At 42.1% G+C, this 23,927-nt stretch overlaps 1 protein-coding gene across 3 annotated transcripts in view; it reads left to right on the top strand.

The window, feature by feature from the left end:
- Window positions 1–23,927, top strand: part of PGCKA1 (PDCD10 and GCKIII kinases associated 1) — an 83,914-nt gene that overhangs the window by 4,559 nt on the left and 55,428 nt on the right. Inside the window, exon 2 of one of the 3 annotated variants that reach the window (XM_033856913.2) lies at window positions 8,690–8,798. The exons of the other annotated variants lie outside the window; for them this stretch is intronic. The gene's annotated coding sequence lies outside the window, so the exon portion shown is untranslated. The remainder of the gene's footprint in view (window positions 1–8,689; window positions 8,799–23,927) is intronic. 3 annotated transcript variants of the gene reach the window in all.

The following is a 23,927-nucleotide window of genomic DNA, read 5'->3' on the forward strand; positions in this document are numbered from 1 at the left end:
AAATTACTTACATATACACAGTGTCAGTTATCTATTGCTGTATAACAAACTACTCCATAACATAATGGCTTAAAACAACCACCATTTATTTAGTTTATGACTTTGTGCATCAGCAGTCTGGACCTGGTGAATCCACTGGTCTTGTCCAGGCTCCCTTATGTGTCTCTGGTCACCAAGGTGGCTCTGCCTCTGGGTGTTGGCTGGCTGTTGGCTGAGTCGTCTGGGGAGCAGCTGGGCCTCATGCTTCCCATCACTGGGCAGGCTGCCCTGGGCCTGGTCACATGTTGGCTCAGCATGGTTGTGACCAGGAGCATGGGAGCAAGGCTCCTTGAGGCCTAGACTGCAATGGTCACAAGTTGCTTCTCCTCCAATCTACTTATGAAGAAACAGACTCTACCTTTTGATGGGCGGAAGTACAGAGCCTTTAGAGAATGGTATGGATTCAGGGAGGGGTGGAGAATTGTGGCCGTTTTTGCAATCTGCTGCGTTGGCCGAGCACTTTATAGAACTTAACTAATTCTCATAACAATGCAAGAGATGAAGGCAGAATTTTACAGGTGAAGTAATTGAAACCCAGGCGTGTTAGTTCACATGAGGCAGGGGAATAGGTGGTGAGCAGTGGAACTATTATTGGAACTCAGATCTGATCCAGGACTTCCCTGGTGGTGCAGTGGTTAAGAACCCCCCTGCCAATGCAGGGGACACGGGTTAGAGCCCTGGTCCGGGAGGATCCCACATGCCGCAGAACAGCTAAGCCCACGCACCACAACTAAGCTCTAGCCTGCGCTCTAGAGCCCGCGAGCCACAACTACTGAGCCCACGCGCCACAACTACTGAAGCCCGCGCGGCTAGAGCCAGTGCTCCGCAACAAGAGAAGCCATGGCAATGAGAAGCCCGCACACCGCATCGAAGAGTAGCTCCCACTCGCCACAACTAGAGAAAGCCTGCCCCCAGCAGCAAAGACCCATCACAGACAAAAATAAATAAATAATTTATAAAACTATATTAAAGAAAAATGATCAGATCCAAAGCCCGTGTCTGTAACCATGATGCAGCTCTGCCTCTATGCCTCTCTGTGTGATGCTGCAGGGGAGGATGGTATTATTAAAGTATCATAAGCTCAGAGTTTCATATGAACAAAATTAACTTTAAGAATCCTTTTTCTTGATTTATGTGCTAAAAGAAATCAAGCCAGTTAAGATTCAGAGTAAAGAGAAACTGGATTATCAGAGAAGCATAGTAGGGGACAAGGTGATGAGCTTAGGGGAGCCAAGGGAAAGACAGATTTGAAAAGGATAGCATCTATTTATAGTCCAAAGATCCTCCTATCACTTACATAAGATGGGTAATAGCCCCACTACACAGATGAAGATATTTGCCTGATAAAGATTGCATTCCAACCCATGTCTGTATGTCTCCAAAAAATTACCCCCTCCCCATTTTTTTCCCACTGAGCCAATAGGTTTTGCTACTCCAAGCGGGGTCCATGGGCCAGCAGCATGGTGGTCACCTGGGAGCTGGTTAGAATTGCAGTCTTGCCCCCACTTCGGATCTACTGAATCAGAATCTGCATTGTAACAAGATCCTCAGATGATTCATAAGCACAGTGAAGTCTGAGGAGCACTGCATTAAAGGGACCATGCGGGAAATGATTTGTAATAAGATGGGCTGGTGGAAGGGCATTCTAGGCAGAGAGAACAGCACGAGCAAAGGACCTGAGGCTGGAGTCTGTGGGCAGGTAAAGGAATTCCTGGACTAGAGGAGGGGGCGTGTTTTTGGAGTAGAAGGAAATAGGGTGAGACTGATGGAATCACTGTGGATCCTGAGGAAGTCTGCTTTTAGGAAGGCTGATCAGGCAGCACTGAGGATGGCCTGGAGAGCCTGGAGGCAGTGAACCCAGTTGTGAGGCATGCCGAGGGGAGGGCTCAGACTGAGGCAGGGATGGCGGAAATAGAGAAGAAAGGTCCAGTCTGGGAGACGTTTCAAAGCACATCCCACAGGGCTTGTTGCCAAATTGGATTCTAAGGAAAGAAAGAGAGGAAGTGAAGATGGTTCTAGACTGCCAAGTTCTGAATTGTGCTTCCCAAACTTCAGGTTGGGACATTATCTTTGCATTCTTTTCTACGGAAAAAGAAGATACTTTTTGGTGGTAATGGTGGTTTGGGGTTTTTTTTGTTTTCAGGCAGCTTTCCCCATTCCTTTGAATTGTGGCAGTTTTTCGCCTTTTACTAAGAGGCAGTTCACATGTTAAAGTTCCAAATCAGCGTCCCCATGTAAATTTCATATAAATACACACATATATATATATATATATATATATACACACACACATACACAGAGTGAGAGAATTTTTTTGGCAGGCAATTAATTATAATGAAACAGTTCTTCATATAATTCTTCAGTTTATTCAACCTTCCCAAACTGTCCTGTGACATTTATATAGGTAGAATTATTATGGCCCTTTCACAGTTAAAGATAGTGAGAGTTAGCAATGTCACCCAGCCAAGGTTTGAACCGAAGTCTACTAACTCCAAGCCCAGTCTTCTATCCGCTGAAGCATTTCTGCAGGTTTTATATTTGGTCTTTGGAGGCAATTAGTCAGTCTGATCAGTTTTAAGTTTTGTTTTGTTTTTGTTTAAATTTTATTTATTTTTTATACAGCAGGTTCTTATTAAGTTTGGGTTTATTTTTTCCCCCATATACACTGTGTCAAGCTCAGGAGGATGCTTGAAAGTTTATATTGTGACTTTGAAGTAACTGTTTCATGGAAACTTGAAAATGCCTCATAAAAACTGATTTCCTCCCCCACCTGATTTTCTTATTTCATTGAATCCCTGTGTTGATTCTCATAGCAACAAACCACACTTTAGAGTTCAAAAGATACGAATTCTTTTGCTGCCTTTTCCTTTTATTTTTTTGAGTGATAAAAAGATTTTAATATTTTTCTAAATACATTTTTAAGCCTGTTTCTTAAGCAACTAACCTGGAGCTTTTAAAATAATCTGTAGATTATAGAATCCCGACTTGGAAGGGGGCTTCACTGAGCCAAACACCTCATTTTATAAATTAAAAAACAGAGGTCTGGAGAGAGAAGGGGGCTTGTTCAAAGATACCCCACAAGTCAGAGGCAAAACTAGGGCTGGAAGCCTTGTTTCTAACCCCCAGTCCTCTACTCTTTGACTAAACTACTTCAAAGCAATTCCTTTCCCTATTGTTGTGTTTGCCAGCCTCTAATGGGCAGTGTGGGGAAGTTGGGAGAGCTCAAAGTCAAGATGACCTGGGTTTGAGTCCTGGTTTGCTAGCTATGTAGAATGGAACAAAATGCATTTACTGCTACCGTCATTTCTAAAGAGAATTGTAAAACGGAGTTAATTGACTATACAGTCGAGATTTAGTTTACAAAGTACAGTTTCTCTGCATTCTCTTTTAAACTTGATGGGACAGTTTTATGATCCTCACTGGGATTTGGTTTTGATGAAGGAAGCCAAGTGTTCTAGGAGTGGATATGATACGAGCTTCAGAGATACACTGCAACCCAGGCGGAGGTCCAGCTCCAGAAGACCGCAGATGGAGGCCTAATCCCTCCTCCACAAAATGAGTTCAGTCTCTATTACTGATGCAATGCTTTCTCTTTTCAAAGCTAAAAGACAAGTGTTTCCTGGTGCTGAAGCACAGGCGAAATTGTGACTCTGGGGAGGGATCCCCAAAACGAAGGAGTGTGTGGAAGAGTCACGGCCCACTAGCGTGGAGAGAGCTAGAGGGTTGTTTTTGTAACACCCTGCCTACAGTCAAAGGTTTAATGGGGCAAATGGAGTGTGACCTGTATGTAATCAAAAATAAAAACAAAAAGCTAAAGTAGCTTTAGAGAAAACAAAATTACTGAAATTACAGCCCTGGACCGGCGATAGTTCTGTACGAGTTAATCAGACAAAGAAAAAGCAAAACAAGCAAACAAACGAAATCTCCAGAATTTGCCACCCCAGCACCTTGCAGGGCTCCACTGGCAGGTGTGACTGGGTGAGACACAGAACTCGTCAGAATCATCCTCTCAGTCACAGATGACTGTGTCCTATGCATGTTTGGTCCCATTACACGTCTTTACTCACTCTGTTTGCAGGTGCTTACCATCTGTTTAGTCTGTGGGAGCCCTTAAAAGAAACCAAGGGTGGTGGTGTACTTTCTTCCATCACTAAACCAGCCGGTCAACGGTGCTTCTCGAGTGAGTCTTCAGGAAGAAAAAACGTGACCTCTTTGGAGTCAGGCCTGGCTCTCCCAGAAGAGATGGGAATGAGGGCTAGACTCCCAACAGCTTTGAGTCCTGACTCTGCCATTTGTTACGGGACGTCAGATATTTCCCGAAACCTCCCTGAGTTTCAGCTTCTTATCTGTAAAGCTGCATGCGTCTGCACTTAGTAAATGCTTAATAAATCTGATTCTCAGCCTCCGTAGCCTTCACTTTTCTCGAACGTAAAATAAGAGGTTTGGACCAGAGCAGCACTGTGGGGTACAGGATGCAAGGAAGGGTCGGGGTAGGGGAGGTGTGCAGTCAGCGCATTTCTCCTCCCAGCTCACCTCATCTTTACCTTGGATAAAAGCCACACGAAATACAACAGGAAACTTCAAAATTAAACACATGGGATGTCCCTGGAATTTCTAACTAGATATATAACTTTCCTTACTATGAAATGGTCTCCTTAAATATCTGTCCAAGGGTAGTTATAAATCCTCCCCGGACCTCAGACATGTAAAGAAGTTTGGGCTGAAATGTATTCCATGTTTGTGTTAGTGGGAAGTAGGGAGGATGCCAAGGACTTGACGTGTGGAAACAAAGTAAAAATGGAGTTCTTTGAGAAAGCAGAACTTATTTGCATAGTAAAATAATGGTGCTCTTAAGTGTTGAGATGAAAGGAAACTATGAAATATGCAGAAGCGAGTGATGAGGAAGGGGGCTCTCGTCTGGTCCTCCTGTCCATGAAGGGTTTTCAACAGAACTAAGTTGGCGTGTATAGTATTTAAAAGAAAGGGTCGGGCTTCCCTGGTGGCGCAGTGGTTGAGAGTCCGCCTGCCGATGCGGGAGACACGGGTTCGTGCCCCGGTCCGGGAAGATCCCACGTGCCGCGGAGCAGCTGGGCCCGTGAGCCATGGCCGCTGAGCCTATGCGTCCGGAGCCTGTGCTCCGTCCGCAACGGGAGAGGCCACAACAGTGAGGGGCCCGCGTACCGCAAAAAAATAAAAGAAAGGGTCATTGCTTTACCTTTGTATATTATAATATTCTTCATCCTTCACTTTGTGAGTTGGATTGGACTGTGGTTGGATTTTTTAAAAAATATTGTAGGGCTTCCCTGGTGGCGCAGTGGTTGAGAGTCCGCCTGCCGATGCAGGGGACACGGGTTTGTGCCCCGGTCCGGGAAGATCCCACATGCCGTGGAGCGGCTGGGCCCGTGAGCCATGGCCGCTGCCCCTGCGCGTCCGGAGCCTGTGCTCCGCAACAGGAGAGGCCACAGCAGTGAGAGGCCCGCGTACTGAAAAAAAAAAAAAAAAATATTGTAAAGCGTTTTCATCATGGAAGGCCCACCCCACTTAGTGAACCTAGTGCCATAAAGAGCTTTTTTTTTTTTTTTTTAATACTGATGCTGTGGAGACTAAAATCTAAATGCTGTCTGTTGAACAAATGTCCACAGAGGCTGCGCCAGGCGGTGGGGACACAAAGGTGATTCGTACAGGCCTGGACACAGTCCCCGTAGGGCTCAGTGCAGTCAGTATGCGGACGTATCACCCTCCATTCCCATAGGGACCGCAGGGAGGGACACCCCGGCACTGTGGTGGGTGGGATGCGAGTGTGACCTGGACTGAGAGGCAGGAAGGGCCGTCCCGCCCAGCTGCAGAGGCTGAGAGCGATCTGACTGAGCAAAGGGGGTCGTCGGGTGGGAAGGCACAGCACGCACTCACAGGTCTCGGGATGGCCGTGTTCTGGGAGGTGTCCTGAGCATGACGAGTACCAGGAGAGGTGGCAGAAGGTATATCGTGTGGGGTCTCGTAAGCTACGTGCTATAATCTGACCTCAGCCAATCTGATCCTTCTTACTGATGTAGGATTTTTTTGATGGATGTTGAAACCTCCAGTATTTAGAGGTGGCTGAGGGTACAGGTCTCCTTCCCCACAGCCTCACACTTGGTCCCAAAGCTGATCTCAGGCCCAATCTAGCCTCACATTGTAACATTGATTAGTAAGCAGGAATCGAAATAATTGTGCAGCCTGTTTTGTAAGCTTGGTGAAGTCCCCCGTTGTGTTCTTTTCATTTCTCCAAGTAGATCTTTCATGGAAAGTTCATTAGAGGCAAATGGGTCACTCCTTTTTTTTTACTGTATTCATTTTTTTTTTTCACACACACTGTATTTTATTTTTACAAGAGATAAATAAACTGACACCACGCATTGTAAATGGATGGGGACACTCCTCTTGAGGCAGCGTTCAGCTAACCTAAGGGTGTAATTGAGCAACAAGAACTAGACAAGGCATTTTTCACAAACATGTACCAGGAACCGCTGGGAAGGGCACAGGTACTGCATCACCACCGTGTACCATTTGGTGCAAGAGTGGGGTGCCTCGACGCTGTTTCTAGCTAATCCACACGTCCTACACAAAACTGATTTTACCAAGGAAAAATAACTTCTAACATTTATTTGCTCATTAATGAAGTCCTTTTTGTTGATTGGAGGTAAGAAAGCTAACATACCTATAGAGACCACCTCTGGATTATAGCCTTCTGATAACATTCTTACTAACCATCTCTGAAGTGTGTATTCCTGACTGAGATAACTAATTTAATCTACATCCTAGAGTGCAGATGAAAAACACACTCATAAATTCCAGACTGTCTATGCATTATAGACAATAGAACCATTATGAGGCAGTGGTCTTTATCTGGGGAACAGAGAGAGGCTATTGAAGGTCATAAACTGGGAAATAAGATTTGCATCTCTGGCTGCAAGTTGGGAAACTGGAAGGAAGACATGGGGAGAGAGGAGACCAAGTAAGGGGCTGTTGCGTTCGATGTTGTTGAATCTCCACTTGAATAAGGTGGAGGTAATTCAACAGAGAGAAGTGGCTGGGTTCCTGAGATATTAGGTGAAATCACCAGGACCTGGTGGTGGATTGGAAGTGGGAAGTGAGGGAGGAGGTGCCAAGATTGAATTCTGGGGCTGAGTATACAAAGGAATTTTGTTGAAGTGTTGTTTGTGATCAAAAAGAAAAACAGTGTATCTGTTGTCAGTAGACACTGGTTAAATGAAGTACACTTTATAGATAAAATGCAGTACTCTGCACTGATGAAAAAAGAAATGAGATATATATGTGATGACATGGTGGAAAGATATCCAGGATACAATCTTAATTTTTTTAATTTGTTAAAGAAACATGCATTTAGTGTTCCATTTTAATACAGTTAGTAGTGATTATAATTGGCACTTAACATGGCAGTAGTAACAATTATAATTAGCACTTATACTATCCAGAAGAAAAAATTCCTAGCAGTGGTTATCTGTGCGGCAGAGATTACCAGGGCCATGTGCAATCTATACTGTGGATTTTTGCAACTGAGAAATCAGATTTTGCAGAAGATGAGCAAACCAGCCTACTTCTCTCATGAAAACTCCTGATCATTCTATCCCAACATGATTACTCCCTCTTTTGAATACACAGTCCACAGTCATTCCAGAATGTTAGATTCAAAAAGGGCCTTAGAGGTCATTTAGTTTAGTGCCTCCATTTCACAGATGTGGAAATGGAGGCCCAGAGAGGTTAAGGGCTTAGCTGAAGTCATATAACCCTAAATTAGTCATAGGGCCAAGACTAGAACCCTGGGATTGTACCAACTCAGAGTCTGGAATTCTTTAGACTACAGCAAGGGAAGTCTCCTCTAGCAAGCGCTGTGTCTATGAATACCTTGGCTTTTATTGGACTGTCCAGTAAATAAATCTGTCTCCTGCCATAAACGATGCGCTCAGACTCGGAGAGTGTTCAGCCTCGTGTTCCACAGACTGTAAAACACTCATTAAAGCACTCAATGGACTGTTTAGACTTCAGATCCTAGAGGCAGGACTAAAATTAGAGCAGGAGAAAGACTCCCACACTGGCGCTCAACACAGAGCAAGCTGCCCGCCCGACCCCATCTCCCCCCTGCCCCACCCAGAGTAAGAATAGGCTCCCCGCTGCAATGCCTAATTGGTTATGCTGGGGAAATGGACTTTGGATTTAAGTAAGGGTCAGCAATACACCGATATCCTGAACTTCCTGAAGGAAATGGTATGGTTCCTGAAGGATACTTTTCATTTGTTGATGAAGTTGTGATGATTTCTCACAGCTGTCTTCAGAATGCTCGCTTCCTACAACTCTCATAGCCCCTTTTCACAGAGTGTGTTTTGGGGACTGTCTCTTATCTTAGAGGAACTCATCCCAATTTGGGGCCCAAGAGCAATGTTTCAGGTTGTTCACTCTCACATGGTGGTGGCCCAAAGAACTGAACACTTGCAGACGGCAGTTCACGGACAGAAAGGAGAATAGAGGTCTACCTTGTCCTTAGACCTGGAGTTACCCAGGGGCAATTAGGGAGCCACGTGCCCCAGTCTGTTCAGGGCTATTTGGCTTTTCCACCTTTGGTAACCAGTTCTTTTCTCTTTCTCCCCTGAAGCTAATCAGAATACTTTTGTTTATACTGAACTACACTTGGCATCTGATGTTCATCACCTAAATGGGTCGCTATCTTTCGGAAACTCTTCTGCTCCCGTTTTGCAAATTTGGTGAGCTTGTTTCCATTGTTTTATTGCTTTATTTCAACTCGGTATTTTCCATATCTTAAACGTTGCCATTTTTCAAGTTAGCATCTGTTTTAGTTTTTTAGACTCTACACACACACACGTTTATATAAAGCTTAGTTTTAAACTCTTTCAAACCACTTTTTCTTTCTCCTATTGCTAGTCTTGTGTGGGTTCACAATGCTTTAAGTATTTAAGGTATCCATATAATGCATTTGTACATTTAATCTTAAAATTGGGGAAAAGGAAAAATTGTTAAGAGTCACAACTGTGATGTACCTTTAAATTGTGTTAAGCAAGTTAGTATTTTGATGTAATGAAAGTAAGGATAAATTTAAAGTACTAATAATTATTTCCCCTTGGTCAACTATATGTCTGCCTTTCAGTAAGCTCACATTTTCCTATTCACAAGTGCAGAAATTTAGCTTCCTGAATACTAGGAATACATGTAAAGGCTGAGAGTATAGGCAAGGGGAGAATGTATAACCTTCCACAGACCTCCACTGCAAATAGAACAGGAAGGAATGTGAGTGAACTCAACAGATCTTAAGAGTCAGAAAATTCCAAGATGACAGGATAGCTGAGCCCTAGAGGGGTTATTAGCAATACATAACCCAACCGTGGACTGTGTGTGTGCCTTCAGAAATATCTGGAAAAAGTTACATTTCTCATTGTTCCACTATGGTCAGTCCAAGCCATCATCTATCTGCCAGTAATTTTGGTATGAGATACAGTTAACCGAATCTTCTAGTAAAATGCAAAACACTTTGGATGAACACAGGATAGACTATTTGAAATCAGTCTTCCCTGAAAACTCAAGAATTCGTATTCCCCTTAACTTGCCCAAATAACCATGATAAAGCATTTTTATGCCACGTTCTCCATAACTTGCCCAAATGACTATGACAAAGTATTTTTATGCCAACACTGTGACACTGTGTATGCCTAAACATTGAAACATTTTAATTATTAACAGGGATAATAGCCTCTTTGGGAAATTAAAAGTTCCATGAAAGAATTAGAATCTAAGGGTCTGTAGGTATAATTAAGGGCTAGACCACGTAGATTCGCTAATATCTCTTAATATCTATAATCAACAAACATTTGAGTGCTTTCCATGTTTTTTTTTGCTTTTGCTTTATAAAGGTTTGAAAGTAAAGAAATGTAAGACAAAAGTTAACTACCTCCCAATCAAAAGAGCAGAAATGTTTTCCTGCTAGAACTTCTCAGTTGCAACTGATTAAGGACTATTTATTCCTGATAAAAGTATAGAGGAAAAGCCAAAGGAGAAAAGGATGCTGTGGCTTTAAATTTAGAGATATCTTATAATTGTCCTTGCAGTTTCTATTTTCATTTGTTTGCTTTGGGTGGGACATGGAAAAATATTTGCCTACTGTGTGGTGCTAATCTTCATGCATGTGTTCATGAATTTCCTGAGAAAGGTGGTAGGCAATTCATCGGTGATGGCTTTTATTTTTAAATGTTTGCAAATGCATGAATTTCTGTCCTAAAAATCTGTAAGTTCAGGTTCATTTAGTATCATAAGAGAAGATGTCTCTGAGACACTCCAAAAGTGTGAAACTTTAGGAATTAAACACTGAGTTTTCTAGTTATATATTATCCCAGAAGCTACCTTAATTATGTGATCAGTATTTTCATCATAAACTGGTTATTAACAAAGTTCTGATGAACTCTAATAAATAACATTGTTTGGAAAATCTTAATTTACTTGTTAAAATAGTTTTCTGTTTTTTAATGTTTAGGTAGTATCTTTGGTTTCAGTGGCTCGGAGGCAAGCTATACTGTCGTTGTTGTTTTTCTTAAAGTAATGAAAATTCCAGTAGTGCAGAAATTCTTATTCAGTCAACAAATATGTATTGAGCATTTCCCATATGCCCGACCTACAGGGAAAATATAAATCAGCCTTCTTGCCACCCCACAGTGGACATTTTTTCACAAATGCAGAACTTTAATTTGCAAATAAAATTCTTGAATACTATACTCCTACACCATATACTCGGAATATAAATTCATTCATCATATTTATTGGACACTAACTCCATGCTAGGCTTTGAGCTGTGTGCTGACCAGGAAACAGACGCGAACAAATAGAGTCCCTGTCCCCATGTGGCTTATAATATCTGCTGGGAAAGAGGAACATTAAATAAGCATGTAAATAAAACTAGAATTTCAACTTGTTCCACTAGGTGCAACAAAGAAAAAGTAAAAGGGACGTAGAACAGCTTTTATGGGATCTGCTTTAGGGGAAGGGGGAGAGTCCAGGGAAGGCTTTCAGAGAAAGTGATGTGTGCAAAGCAGAAGAATGAGGGAAAGTTAGCCAGGGAAAGAGGTGGAGAAAACTGGCTGTGTATATTTTTCTAAAGGCGGAGGGAGGCATAAGCCAGGAAACCCAGTTTGTAGTCTGAGAGCCACCAAGTAACTGCTCTTGAGCATGTCTTAATCTCTGGTCTCATCTGCTTTACCTGAGAAGTCAGAGTTCAATAGAAACCTCTAGATTCCTTCTGTAACCTGTGATCCATGTGAATCGCTACCTTATTGGGAAGGCCTCTGATGGCTCTGTTTGGGCCATTTCTGGAGCTGTCATCATCCCAGCCCAGATTCCTTCTGTTCCCGGGAACTGTGTGCTGAGTCCTTGCCAGGCTGGCTCAGGCTGGCCGGGTGGACCAGATTCAGGCAGTTCAGCTGGACTACCTCTACTTCCTGCCCTGCCTACACCCACACCTATCTCCCTCTGTATCAATCCTTTCCTCATTCCCTCCATTCTCAGAGGATAAGGTGTTCCTTTTCCTGTTCAAGGTCAGCATTTTAATGGGGACTCCTTTCCTTTTAGACCAGTACCCTGGCACACTGCCTCACCAGTTAATCCTGTCTCCATCCCAAATCTTCAAACTCTTAGCGCTCCAACCCTCCCCCACAAAAAGGAGTCAACTCTCTCCTCAGTAAACACACTCAAATCTTTTCTTTTATAATTAAAATACAGAACAAATGTCTGTTCCTTTGAGCCTTATTCTTCCACTTTTTAGCTATCCCTCCATCCCTCTGCCTCTCCCTCCCTCTCACTCTCTGGCTCTCTCTCTGTGTTTCCCTTATTAAAATACTAAGTTAAGTTAAAAGGTCTTAAAGAATTCTGGGTTGTTGCTGCCTTTAACTGCAATTCCCATTTCTCACTTCTAGCTCACTCTTCATATGTCTCTCTTTGTCGTCTATGCACATCATGACATGACAATTTCTCTGATGGAATTTGCATCTTAAATTTAAATGTATGACCATCAAATCTAATGGTCCTATTTCATCCCCTTAACTACTGTTATTGATGATGCCTTCCTTATGGGAATTCTCTCTTTTCTTTGACTTCTGTTATACTATTACATTTCTCCCCCTCTCGTTCTTCATCTATTTCTGTGACCTTTCCCTATTCATCTGCCACCTGTTACCAAGTCTGAACGGGGGTGTTGATGCAGAATCCATCTGCAGGTCCTCTGTACACCTGTGAGCGATGACTGTCATCAGGGACGGGTGTACAGAGAATTCAGAATAGGATTAAACAGTGACTAGATTCGCTGATTTGGGTGGGTTGGCAAGGCAGCCTGTGTGGGAGATGGAAGAATCAAAGAGGTCTTGAGAATTAGGTGACTAGTAATTGGAATCTTGGGGAGAGAAGTGAGAAGATGGTACCCATTGTCTGGTTTGGGTTCCATATTAAAACAAATTATTTCCTTACAAAACAATGTTTTAACCCTGGGAAGGTTTAGAATCAAGTACAAATGTGATGGACTAAATAAAACCTAAAGTATTTATATTTTTAGATAAGATTGTGGGAAAGTCTGTCTTTAATATTTTATTTTATTACTTTTTTAACATCTTTATTGGAGTACAATTGCTTTACAATGGTGTGTTAGTTTCTGCTTTATAACAAAGTGAATCAGCTGTAAATATACACATATCCCCATATCTCCTCCCTCTTGCGTCTCCCTCTCTCCCCCCCTCCCTCCCTATCCCACCCCTCTAGGTGGTCACAAAACGGAGCTGACCTCCCTGTGCTATGCGACTGTTTCCCACTAGCTATCTGTTTTACATTTGGTAGTGTATATAAGTCCATGCCACTCTCACTTCGTCCCAGCTTACCCTTCCCCCCTCCCTGTGTCCTGAAGTCCATTCTCTACGTCTGCGTCTTCATTCCTGTCCTGCCCCTAGGTTCTTCAGAACGCTTTTTTCTTTTTTTTAGATTCCATATATATGTGTTAGCATACGGTATTTGTTTTTCTCTTTCAGACTTATTTCACTCTGTATGACAGACTCCAGATCCATCCACCTCACTACAAATAACTCAGTTTAGTTTCTTTTTATGGCTTAGTAATATTCCATTGTATATATGTGCCACATCTTCTTTATCCATTCGTCTGTCGATGGACACTTAGGTTGCTTCCATGTCCTGGCGATTGTAAATAGAGCTGCAATGAACATTGTGGTACATGACTCTTTTTGAATTATTGTTTTCTCTGGGTATATGCCCAGTAGTGGGATTGCTGGGTCGTATGGTAGTTCTATTTTTAGTGTTTTAAGGAATGTCCATACTGTTCTCCACAGTGGCTGTATCAATTTACATTTCCACCAACAGTGGAAGAGGGTTCCCTTTTCTCCACACCTCTCCAGCATTTATTGTTTGTAGATTTTTTGTTGATGGCCATTCTGACTGGTGTGAGGTGATACCTCATTGTAGTTTTGATTTGCATTTCTCTAATGATTAGTGATGTTGAGCATCCTTTCATGTGTTTGTTGGCAATCTGTATATCTTCTTTGAAGAAATGTCTATTTAGGTCTTCTGCCCATTTTTGGATTGGGTTGTTTGTTTTTTTGATATTGAGCTGTATGAGCTGCTTGTAAATTTTGGAGATTAATCCTTTGTCAGTTGCTTCATTTGCAAATATTTTCTCCCATTCTGAGGGCTGTCTTTTCGTCTTGTTTATGGTTCCCTTTGCTGTGCTAAAGCTTTCAAGTTTCATGAGGTCCCATTCGTTTATTTTTATTTCCATTTCTCTAGGAGGTGGGTCAAAAGGATCTTGCTGTGACTTATGTCATAGAGTGTTCTGCCTATGTTTTCCTCTAAGAGTTTTATAGTGTCTGGCCTTACATTTAGGTCTTTAATGCATTTTGAGTTTATTTTTGTGGATGGTGTTAGGGAGTGTTCTAATTTCATTCTTTCATATGTAGCTGTCCAGTTTTCCCAGCACCACTTATTGAAGAGGCTGTCTTTTCTCCATTGTATACTCTTGCCTCCTTTATCAAAAATAGGGTGACCATATGTGTGTGGGTTTATCCCTGGGCTTTCTATCCTGTTCCATTGATCTATATTTCTGTTTTTGTGCCAGTACCATACTGTCTTGATTACTGTAGCTTTGCAGTCTAGTCTGAAGTCAGGGAACCTGATTCCACCAGCTCCGTTTTGCTTTTTCAGGATTGCTTTGACTATTCGGGGTATTTTGTGTTTCCATACAAATTGTGAAATTTTTTGTTCTAGTTCTGTGAAAAATGCCAGTGGTAGTTTGATAGGGATTGCATTGAATCTGTAGATTGCTTTGGGTAGTAGAGTCATTTGCATAATGTTGATTCTTCCAGTCCAAGAACATGGTATATCTCTCCATCTGTTTGTATCATCTTTGATTTCTTTCATTAGTGTCTTATAGTTTTCTACCTACAGGTTTTTGTCTCCTTAGGTAGCTTTATTCCTAGGTGTTTTATTCATTTTGTTGCAGTGGTAAATGGGAGTGTTTCCTTAATTTCTCTTTCAGATTTTTTTGTTGTTAGTGTATAGGAATGCAAGAGATTTCTGTTCATTGATTTTGTATCCTGCTACTTTACCAAAGTCATTGATTAGCTCTAGCAGTTTACTGGTAGCATCTTTAGGATTCTCTATATATAGTATCATGTCATCTGCAAACAGTGACAGTATTACTTCTTCTTTTCTGATTTGGCTTCCTTTTATTTCTTTTTCTTCTCTGATTGTTGGGGCTAAAACTTCCAAAACTATGTTGAATAATAGTGGTGAGAGTGGGCAACCTTGTCTTTTTCCTGATCTTAGTGGAAATGGTTTCAGTTTTTCACCATTGAGAACGATGTTGGCTGTGGGTTTCTCATATATGGCCTTTATTATGGTGAGGTAAGTTCCCTCTATGCCTCCTTTCTGGAGGGTTTTTATCATAAATTGGTGTTGAATTTTGTCAAAAGCGTTTTCTGCATCTGTTGAGATGATCATATGGTTTTTCTCCTTCAGTTTGTTAGTATGGTGTATCACGTTGATTGATTTGCATATATTGAAGAATCCTTGCATTCCTGGGATAAACCCCACTTGATCATGGTGTATGATCCTTTTAATGTGTTGTTGGATTCTGTTTGGTAGTATTTTGTTGAGGATTTTTGCATCTATGTTCATCAGTGACACTGGCCTGTAGCTTTCTTGGTGACATCTTTGTCTGGTTGTGGTATCAGGGTGACAGTGGCCTCCTATAATGAGTTTGGGAGTGTTCTTCCCTCTGCTATATTTTGGAAGAGTTTGAGAAGGATAGGTGTTAGCTCTTCTCTAAATGTTTGATAGAATTTGTCTGTGAAGCCATCTGGTCCTGGGCTTTTGTTTGTTGGAAGATTTTTAATCACAGTTTCAATTTCAGTGCTTGTGATTGGTCTATTTATATTTTCTTTTTCTTCCTGGTTCTGTCTCGAAAGGTTGTGCTTTTCTAAGTATTTGTCCATTTCTTGCAGGTTGTCCATTTTACTGGCGTATAGTTGCTTGACTAATCTCTCATGATCCTCTGTATTTCTGCAGTGACAGTTGTTACTTCTCCGTTTTCATTTCTAATTCTATTGATTTGAGTCTTTTCCCTTTTTTTCTTGATGAGTCTGGCTACTGGTTTATCAATTTTGTTTATCTTCTCAAAGAAACAGCTTTTCGTTTCATTGATCTTTGCTCTTGTGTCCTTGATTTCTTTTTCATTTATTTCTGATTCCATTTTTATGATTTCTTTTCTTCTGCTAACTTTGGGTTTTTTTGTTCTTCTTTTTCTAATTGCTTTAGGTGTAAGGTTAGGTTGTTTATTTGAGATTTTTCTTGTTTCCTGAGGTAGGATTGTATTGCTGTAAACTTCCCTCTTAGAACTGCTTTTGCTGCACCCTATAGGTTTTGGGTCATTGTGTTTTCATTGTCATTTGTTTCTAGATATTTTTTTATTTCCTCTTTGATTTCTTCAGAGATCTCTTGGTTATTTAGTAATGTGTTCTTTAGCCTCCATTTTGTTTGTATTTTTTACAGATTTTTTCCTGTAATTGATACCTAGTCTCATAGCGTTGTGGTCAGAAAAGATACTTGATATGATTTTAGTTTTCTTAAATTTACCAGGGCTTGATTTGTGACCCAAGGTATGATCTATCCTGGAGAATGTTCCATGAGCATTTGAGAAGAAAATGTATTCTGTTGTTTTGGGATGGAATGTCCTATAAATATCCATCTTGTTTAATGTATCATTTAAACTTGTGTTTCCTTATTTATTTTCATTTTGCGTGATCTGTCCATTGGTGAAACTGGGGTGTTAAAGTCCCCTACTATGATAATGTTACTGTCGATTTCCCTTTTATGGCTGTTAGCGTTCACCTATGTATTGAGGTGCTCCTATGTTGGGTGCATAAATATTTACAATTGTTATATCTTCTTTTTGGATTGATCCCTTGATCATTATGTAGTGCCCTTCTTTGTCTTTTGTAATAGTCGTTATTTTAAAGTCTATTTTGTCTGATATGAGAATTGCTACTCCAGCTTTCTTTTGATTTCTATTTGCATGGAATATCTTTTTCCATCCCCTCACTTTCAGTCTGTATGTGTCCCTAAGTGTGAAGTGGGTCTCTTGTAGACAGATATAGATGGGTCTTGTTTTTGTATCCATTCAGCCAGCCTATGTCTTTTGGTTAGAGCATTTAAGCCATTTACATTTAAGGTAATTATCTATATGTATGTTCCTATTCCCATTTTCTTAATTGTTTTAGGTTTGTTATTGTAGGTCTTTTCCTTCTCTTGGGTTTCTTGCCTAGAGAAGGTCCTTTAGCATTTGTTGTAAAGCTGATTTGGTGGTGCTGAATTCTCTTAGCTTTTGCTTGTCTGTAAAGGTTTTAATTTCTCCGTCGAATCTCAATGAGATCCTTGCTGGGTAGAGTAATCTTGGTTGTAGGTTTTTCCCTTTCATCACTTTAAATATGTCCTGCCACTCCCTTCTGGCTTGCAGAGTTTCTGCTGAAAGATCAGCTGTTATCCTTATGGGGATTCCCTTGTATGTTATTTGTTGCTTTTCCCTTGCTGCTTTTAATATTTTTTCTTTGTATTTAATTTTTGATAGTTTGATTAATATGTGTCTTGGTGTGTTTCTCCTTGGATTTTTCCTGTGTGGGACTCTCTGTGCTTCCTGGACTTGATTGACTATTTCCTTTCCCATATTAGGGAAGTTTATGACTATAATCTCTTCAAATATTTTCTCAGTCCCTTTCTTTTTCTCTTCTTCTTCTCGGACCCCTATAATTCGAATGTTGGCACGTTTAATGTTGTCCCAGAGGTCTCTGAGACTCTCCTCAATTCTTTTCATTCTTTTTTCTTTGCTCTGTGGTAGTTATTTCCACTGTTGTATCTTCCAGGTCACTTATCCGTTCTTCTTCCTCAATTATTCTGCTATTGATTCCTTCTAGAGAATTTTTTATTTCATTATTGTGATGTTCATCATTGTTTGTTTGCTCTTTAGTTCTTCTAAGTCCTTGTGAAATGTTTCTTGATTTTCTCCATTCTATTTACAAGATTTAGGATCATCTTTAGTATCATTACTCTGAATTCTTTTTCAAGCAAACTGCCTATTTCCTCTTCATTTGTTTGGTCTGGTGGGTTTTTACCTTGGTCCTTCATCTGCTGTGTGTTTCTCTGTCTTCTCATTTTGCTTAACTTAACTGTGTTTGTGATCTCCTTTTTGCAGTCTGCAGGTTCATAGTTCCCATTGTTTTTGGTGTCTGCCCCCAGTGGCTAAGTTTGGTTCAGTGGGTAGTGTAGGCTTCCTGGTGGAGGGGACTGGTGCCTGTGTTCTGGTGGATGAGGCTGGATTTTGTCTTTCTGGTGGGCAGGACCACGTCCAGTGGTGTGTTTTGGGGTGTCTGTGAACTTATTTTGATTTTAGGCAGCCTCTCTGCTAATGGGTGAGGTTGTGTTCCTGTTTTACTAGTGGTTTGGCATAGGGTGTCCAGCACTGTAGCTTGCTGGTCGTTGAGTGGAGTTGGGTCTTAGCGTTGAGATGGAGATCTCTGGGAGAGCTTTTGCCATTTGATATTACGTGGAGCCAGGAGGTCTCTGGTGGACCAATGTGCTGAACTCGGCTCTCCCACCTCAGAGGCACAGACCTGACACCCAGCCAGAGCCCCAAGACCCTGTCAGCCAAATGGCTCAGAAAAAAAGGGAGAAAAAAAGATGGGAGGGAAGGAAGGAAATAAAGTTATTAAAATAAAAAAATTTTTCTTAATTATTAAAAATTTAAAAAATTTTGTAAGTAAGAAAAAGAAAGAAGAGAACAACCAAACCAAAAAACAAACCACCAGTGATAACAAGTGCTAAAAACTGTACTAAAAACAAAACAAAACAACAACAACAAAATGGACAGACAGAACCCTAGGACAAATGGCAAATGCAAAGCCGTACAGACAAAATCACACAAAGAAGCATACACATACACACTCACAAAAAGAGAAAAAGGAAAAAAATATATATCTATATATTAAAAAAAGGAAGAGAGCAACCAAATCAATAAACAAATCTGCCAGTGATAATAAGCTCTAAATACTAAACTAAGATAAACATAAAACCAGAAACAAATTAGATGCTGAAAGCAAACCCCAAGTCTACAGTTGCTCCCAAAGTCCACCGCCTCAATTTTGGGATGATTCATTGTCTATTCAGATGTTCCACAGATGCAGGATACATCAAGTTGATTGTGGAGATTTAATCCGCTGCTCCTGAGGCTGCTGGGAGAGATTTCCCATTCTCTTCTTGGTTCGCACAGCTCCTGGGGTTCCTGAGGGTGCCTGTTGCCACCCAGACAGGATGGGGTTAAATAGCAGCTGATTAGGGGGCTCTGGCTCACTCATGCCGGGGGGAGGGAGGGGTACAGAATGCGAGGCGAGCCTGCGGCGGCAGAGGCCAGAGTGACGTTACACCAGCCTGAGGCGAGCCGTGTGTTCTCCAGGGGAACTTGTCCCTGGATAACGGGACCCTGGCAGTGCGGGCTGCACAGGCTCCCCGGAAGAGTGGTGTGGATAGTGACCTGTGCTTGCACATAGGCTTCTGGGTGGCTGCAGCAGTAGCCTTAGCGTGTCATGCCCGTCTCAGGTGGCTCGCGCAGGTCTCTGGAGCTCGTTTAGGCGGTGCTCTGAATCCCCTCTCCTCGCGCACCTGAAACAATGGTCTCTTGCCTGTTAGGCAGTTCCAGAGTTTTCCCCAGACTCCCTCCCAGCTAGCTGTGGCACACTAACCTCTCCCTGGGATCTGATCTCCGAAGCCCGAGCCTCAGCTCCCAGCCCCCACCCGTCCCAGCAGGTGAGCAGACAAACGTCTCAGGCTGGTGACTGCTGGTTGGCACTGATCCTCTGTGCGGGAATCTCTCCACTTTGCCCTCTGCACCCCTATTGCTGCACTGTCCTCCGTGACTCCGAAGCTTCCCCCCGCCACCCCCACGTCTCCTCCAGTGAAGGGGCTTCCTAATGTGTGGAAACATTTCCTCCTTCATGGCTCCCTCCCACTGGTGCAGGTCCCATCCCTATTCTTTTGTCTCTGTTTTTCCTTTTTTCTTTTGCCCTACCCAGGTACGTGGGCAGTTTCTTGCCTTTTGGGAAGTCTGAGGTCTTCTGCCAGCGTTCAGTAGGTGTTCTGTAAGGAGCTATTCTACATGTAGGTGTATTTCTGATGTGTTTGTAAGGGGGAAGGTGATCTCCACGTCTTACTCCTCTGCCATCTTGAATGTCTCCTTTAACATTTTAAATACATATAGTATTCACAGTGTTTAAGATAATGTTAATTAACATGAATAGCCTTGTGATTCCAATTTAAAATGTCATTGAGTGATTGATTTAGACCTTGGATCTGTAAGTTGAAACTTTTAAGATAATTTTGCTGTTTTATACTCAACTGAAACTTTTAAGAGAACCAAAGATTTACGTTATCTGTGAGTTTATTATTTTTATAAAATGACTTAAGTACTAGGGAAGGGTTTGTTTACTGGTCAGAAAACTGAAATAACTTAAAGAAGAAAATCCAGTATATTACATCACTCTTAAAAGGGTTGACAAAGTATATAGAATTTTAAATAGAATATAAGATTTATAGTTGATCCCAACTCAAGAGAAAATTAAATTTTCGGATTTGTTATTTTAATGACTTACACATTAATTTTTAAAAAATCTAAGTAGCCTCACATAATGTCTTTTGGGGCCTTAAGGGGACACCCAGAAAGCCCTGTTGCCATCTCCCATTCCCAAGCATTAGTGTTCCCTGGGCTCCCCCCCCACCCCATGGAGCCAGACCAGCCTCTGGCAGTGTCAGAGTGTGTGCACCCCGAAGAGTACCCATACGCACATGACACCACATGCATCTCTCCAGCCCTGCTCTCCCCATACAGCTACAGATCCACGGAAGACAGCTGCCTGCAGGGCAGATCTACTGGCACATCCCCAGGCCCCTTTAAACTTAACCCATCTTACTAGCCTGAGTTCATCACCGCCCCACGCCCACCCCCACCCACACTGATTTGCCCTCCCTCCTGTGTTACTGTTTTGGCTGATGACACATCATCTGGTTTCCCTTCCCCTCAAGATCAAGAACTGGACCGTGGCTCAGGCACCTTTGACTCCTCGGTGCCCACTACCCGACAACAGTCGGTGCTCAAAAAGTCCATCTGTGAATACGAAGGCTAAATAAAATATGGGGTGGCATGAATACATGTTTTAGGACAAGTGGATGGGGAAGGCCTCAGGAGAGCAGGAATAGCTAACATTTATTGAGCACCTACTATGTGCCGGGCACTCCAAGTGGTTTATATACCTCATCTAACTTAAAGAGGTGGGCTCAGAGAGGTTAGGCAAGCTGTTCAAGATGACAGAGCAAGTAAGTGACAGAGCTGGGACTCAGTCAAGCTTCCCGTGACTCTGGGACACACCCTCTTAGCCAGCAGACTGCCTCCTCGGTGGCAGCCATCTCAAGCTCAAGAGTCTCTGCTTTCACATTAGGCTAGATTTCCTCAAACTGATTTTTATGCAGTGGCATTACTGATGACGATCAAGTGATACTTAGCAACTCAGAAATTAGTTTTATAATCATTTAGTCCATTTTTTTTCACTTCCTTATGAAAGAACTCACTTTACCTTTTTAGACAGATCAAAATACCCAAGCATAATGATTTCAAAGATCAATCCCGTCACTTATGAAAGATACATCAGCAGAAGCAGTTCTCCCAGCTTTACTGCCTGACCTTTTGCTGCTTTAGGTAAACTCCTTCTTGGTCCTTCCGTGTACTGCCAGACCAAGAAGGATGTGTTGCAGTCCAGTTGGACACAAAACACTGGGTTTAGGAGGAAATGCAGCCACAAGAGTGCCTTTTAAGAAATAAAATTGAGATATCATCCTTCTCAACGTTTCCTCCTTCCCTCTCCTTTACACAGTTCATAGAAACAGTGCTCTTTTTGGCCACTGCACACTTCAACCCTAGTTCAAGATTAATAAGAGTGTTAAAACTGGCGCTGCTAGGGCTTCCCTGGTGGCGCAGTGGTTGAGAGTCCGCCTGCGGATGCAGGGGACACGGGTTCGTGCCCCGGTCCGGGAAGATCCCACATGCCGCGGAGCGGCTGGGCCCGTGAGCCATGGCCGCTGAGCCTGCGCGTCCGCAGCCTGTGCTCCGCAACGGGAGAGGCCACAACAGTGAGAGGCCCGCGTACCGCAAAAAAAAAAACCAAAAAAACTGGCGCTGCTATCTCATCCAAATCCACCCCACCCATGACCTCACCCCTCACCCCCTGGAGAATAAGCCATTTTAATACAGGCTGCCTAGTGCACCTTAAAGATTGAGATAATAAGGATCCTTTGCTCAAAATAAACATTTTGAAACTAATGAGCATTCTAGTCTCTATTTCTCATTCCCTAATTAACTCTGTCCCGTCCAAAACTAGTGTGCTTTTTTTGGTTAAGATTCTTGGAGTTAGAGGAACTTCTGTCTAGCTTCATTATAGGAAATTATGTGTAAAAATATACCACCTTTAACAATGTTTATGAAGTAGTTATTTAGAAAGTCGATTCCCTGAGCTCTTCTATTTAATTGAGTCACATATATAAACTTGAAAATTGGAAGGAGCCTAGCTAAAGATATAATCATTATATATGACGTGCCATGGAATACAGTTCTAGAAAGGGGTTGTAGTGAGCAGGAACTTTTTACCGATAATGTTTAACTAGAGCCTGAGGAATTTTAATTTCCGGAACTGCTTGTGATTGTGGCCAATCTGCAAAATCATTTTTCCTCAATTACAAGGAGTTAGAAAAGAAAAAAGGAACTACCTTATGTAAGGTGAAAAAGAATCGCAAAACTGAATCACCTCTCTGGCCTCATTCAGAGAATGCAGTGACTCAAGAGCACCTGGCCTCGGTCTCTTAAGTGTACAGACCGAAAGGCGAATACACTTAGCACATGTTTCAGTGCTATTTATCACCATAACCCTAGGACGATGAATGTTGTCCTTTATCTGGGGCGGGGGTGGGGGAGTGATAAAGACAGTAATTTACCCAAAGTGACTTGGGACTGCTTGGTTTCAGGTCTTCCTTTAAATTGCTCTCTGGTCACAGAAGTCACTTCTCTGTTCCTTAATATCTCAACAGATAATGTGTCACCTGTTGCTATAATGCAAAAGCCATGTCCCTTCAGCATCTTACTCATCATCACTAGATGCTTTAAATTCATAAAGCTGAGTTACCTCCATATCCCATTTGATCCCCGCGGGTTTATATATGCACATAGTAGCCACTGAAACAGGATAAAGCCATGGTGAAAAGCATAAACTTTTAGACACACCTGGTTTCAAATCCCACTCTAGAGCTTCTTAAGCTCTGTGAGCCTCCCTTTCTTTGTAAACTAGGGATAATAATTGCACTGATACATAGATGGGATTGTTGTTGGCCTACAAGCTAGGAAACAAATCAGTGAATACATGTCAAGAAATTTTCTATGTTAACTTGCATGACTTCTGTAATCAGACAGAAAACAATTCTTGAAAACACATTAAAAACAATGAAGTGTACCACTTCATGATAGGTACCCACGAGAATGGCTGTAATCAAAAAGATGGGCAAGGGCTTCCCTGGTGGCACAGTGGTTGAGGGTCCGCCTGCCGATGCAGGGGACACGGGTTCGTGCCCCGGTCCGGGAAGATCCCACATGCCGCGGAGCGGCTGGGCCCGTGGGCCATGGTCACTGAGCCTGCGCATCCGGAGCCTGTGCTCCGCAATGGGAGAGGCCACAACAGTGAGAGGCCCGCGTATCGCAAAAAAAAAAAAAAAAAAAGATGAGCAATATCAAGTATTGGCAAGCATGTAGAGAAACTGGAACCCTCATACACTACCAGTGGGAATGTAAAATGGTGAATCCACTTTGGAAAACAGTCTGGCAGTTTCTTAAAAGGTTTTCTTAAACACAGAACTACTATATTACCCAGCAATACACTTCCAGGTATATACCCAAGAAAACTGAAAACACATGTCCACACAAAAATGTGTGTATGAATGTTCATAGCAGCATGATTCATGATAGCCAGAAAGTGTCCACTGACTGTTGAGTAGACAAATAAAATGTGATACATCCATACGGTATTGGCTATTGCATGGCCATAGAAAGGAATGAAGTACTGCTATATACTACAACACGGATAAACCTTGAAAATACCATGCTAAGTGAACGAAGCCAGACACAAAAGTCCACATATTTCATGATTCCATTTATATGAAAGGCCCGGAATAGACAAATACACAGAAAGTATATTGGTGAT

This window comes from Tursiops truncatus, chromosome 5 (genome assembly GCF_011762595.2).
Source record: "Tursiops truncatus isolate mTurTru1 chromosome 5, mTurTru1.mat.Y, whole genome shotgun sequence".
In the NCBI taxonomy this organism is placed as follows: Eukaryota; Metazoa; Chordata; class Mammalia; order Artiodactyla; family Delphinidae; genus Tursiops; species Tursiops truncatus.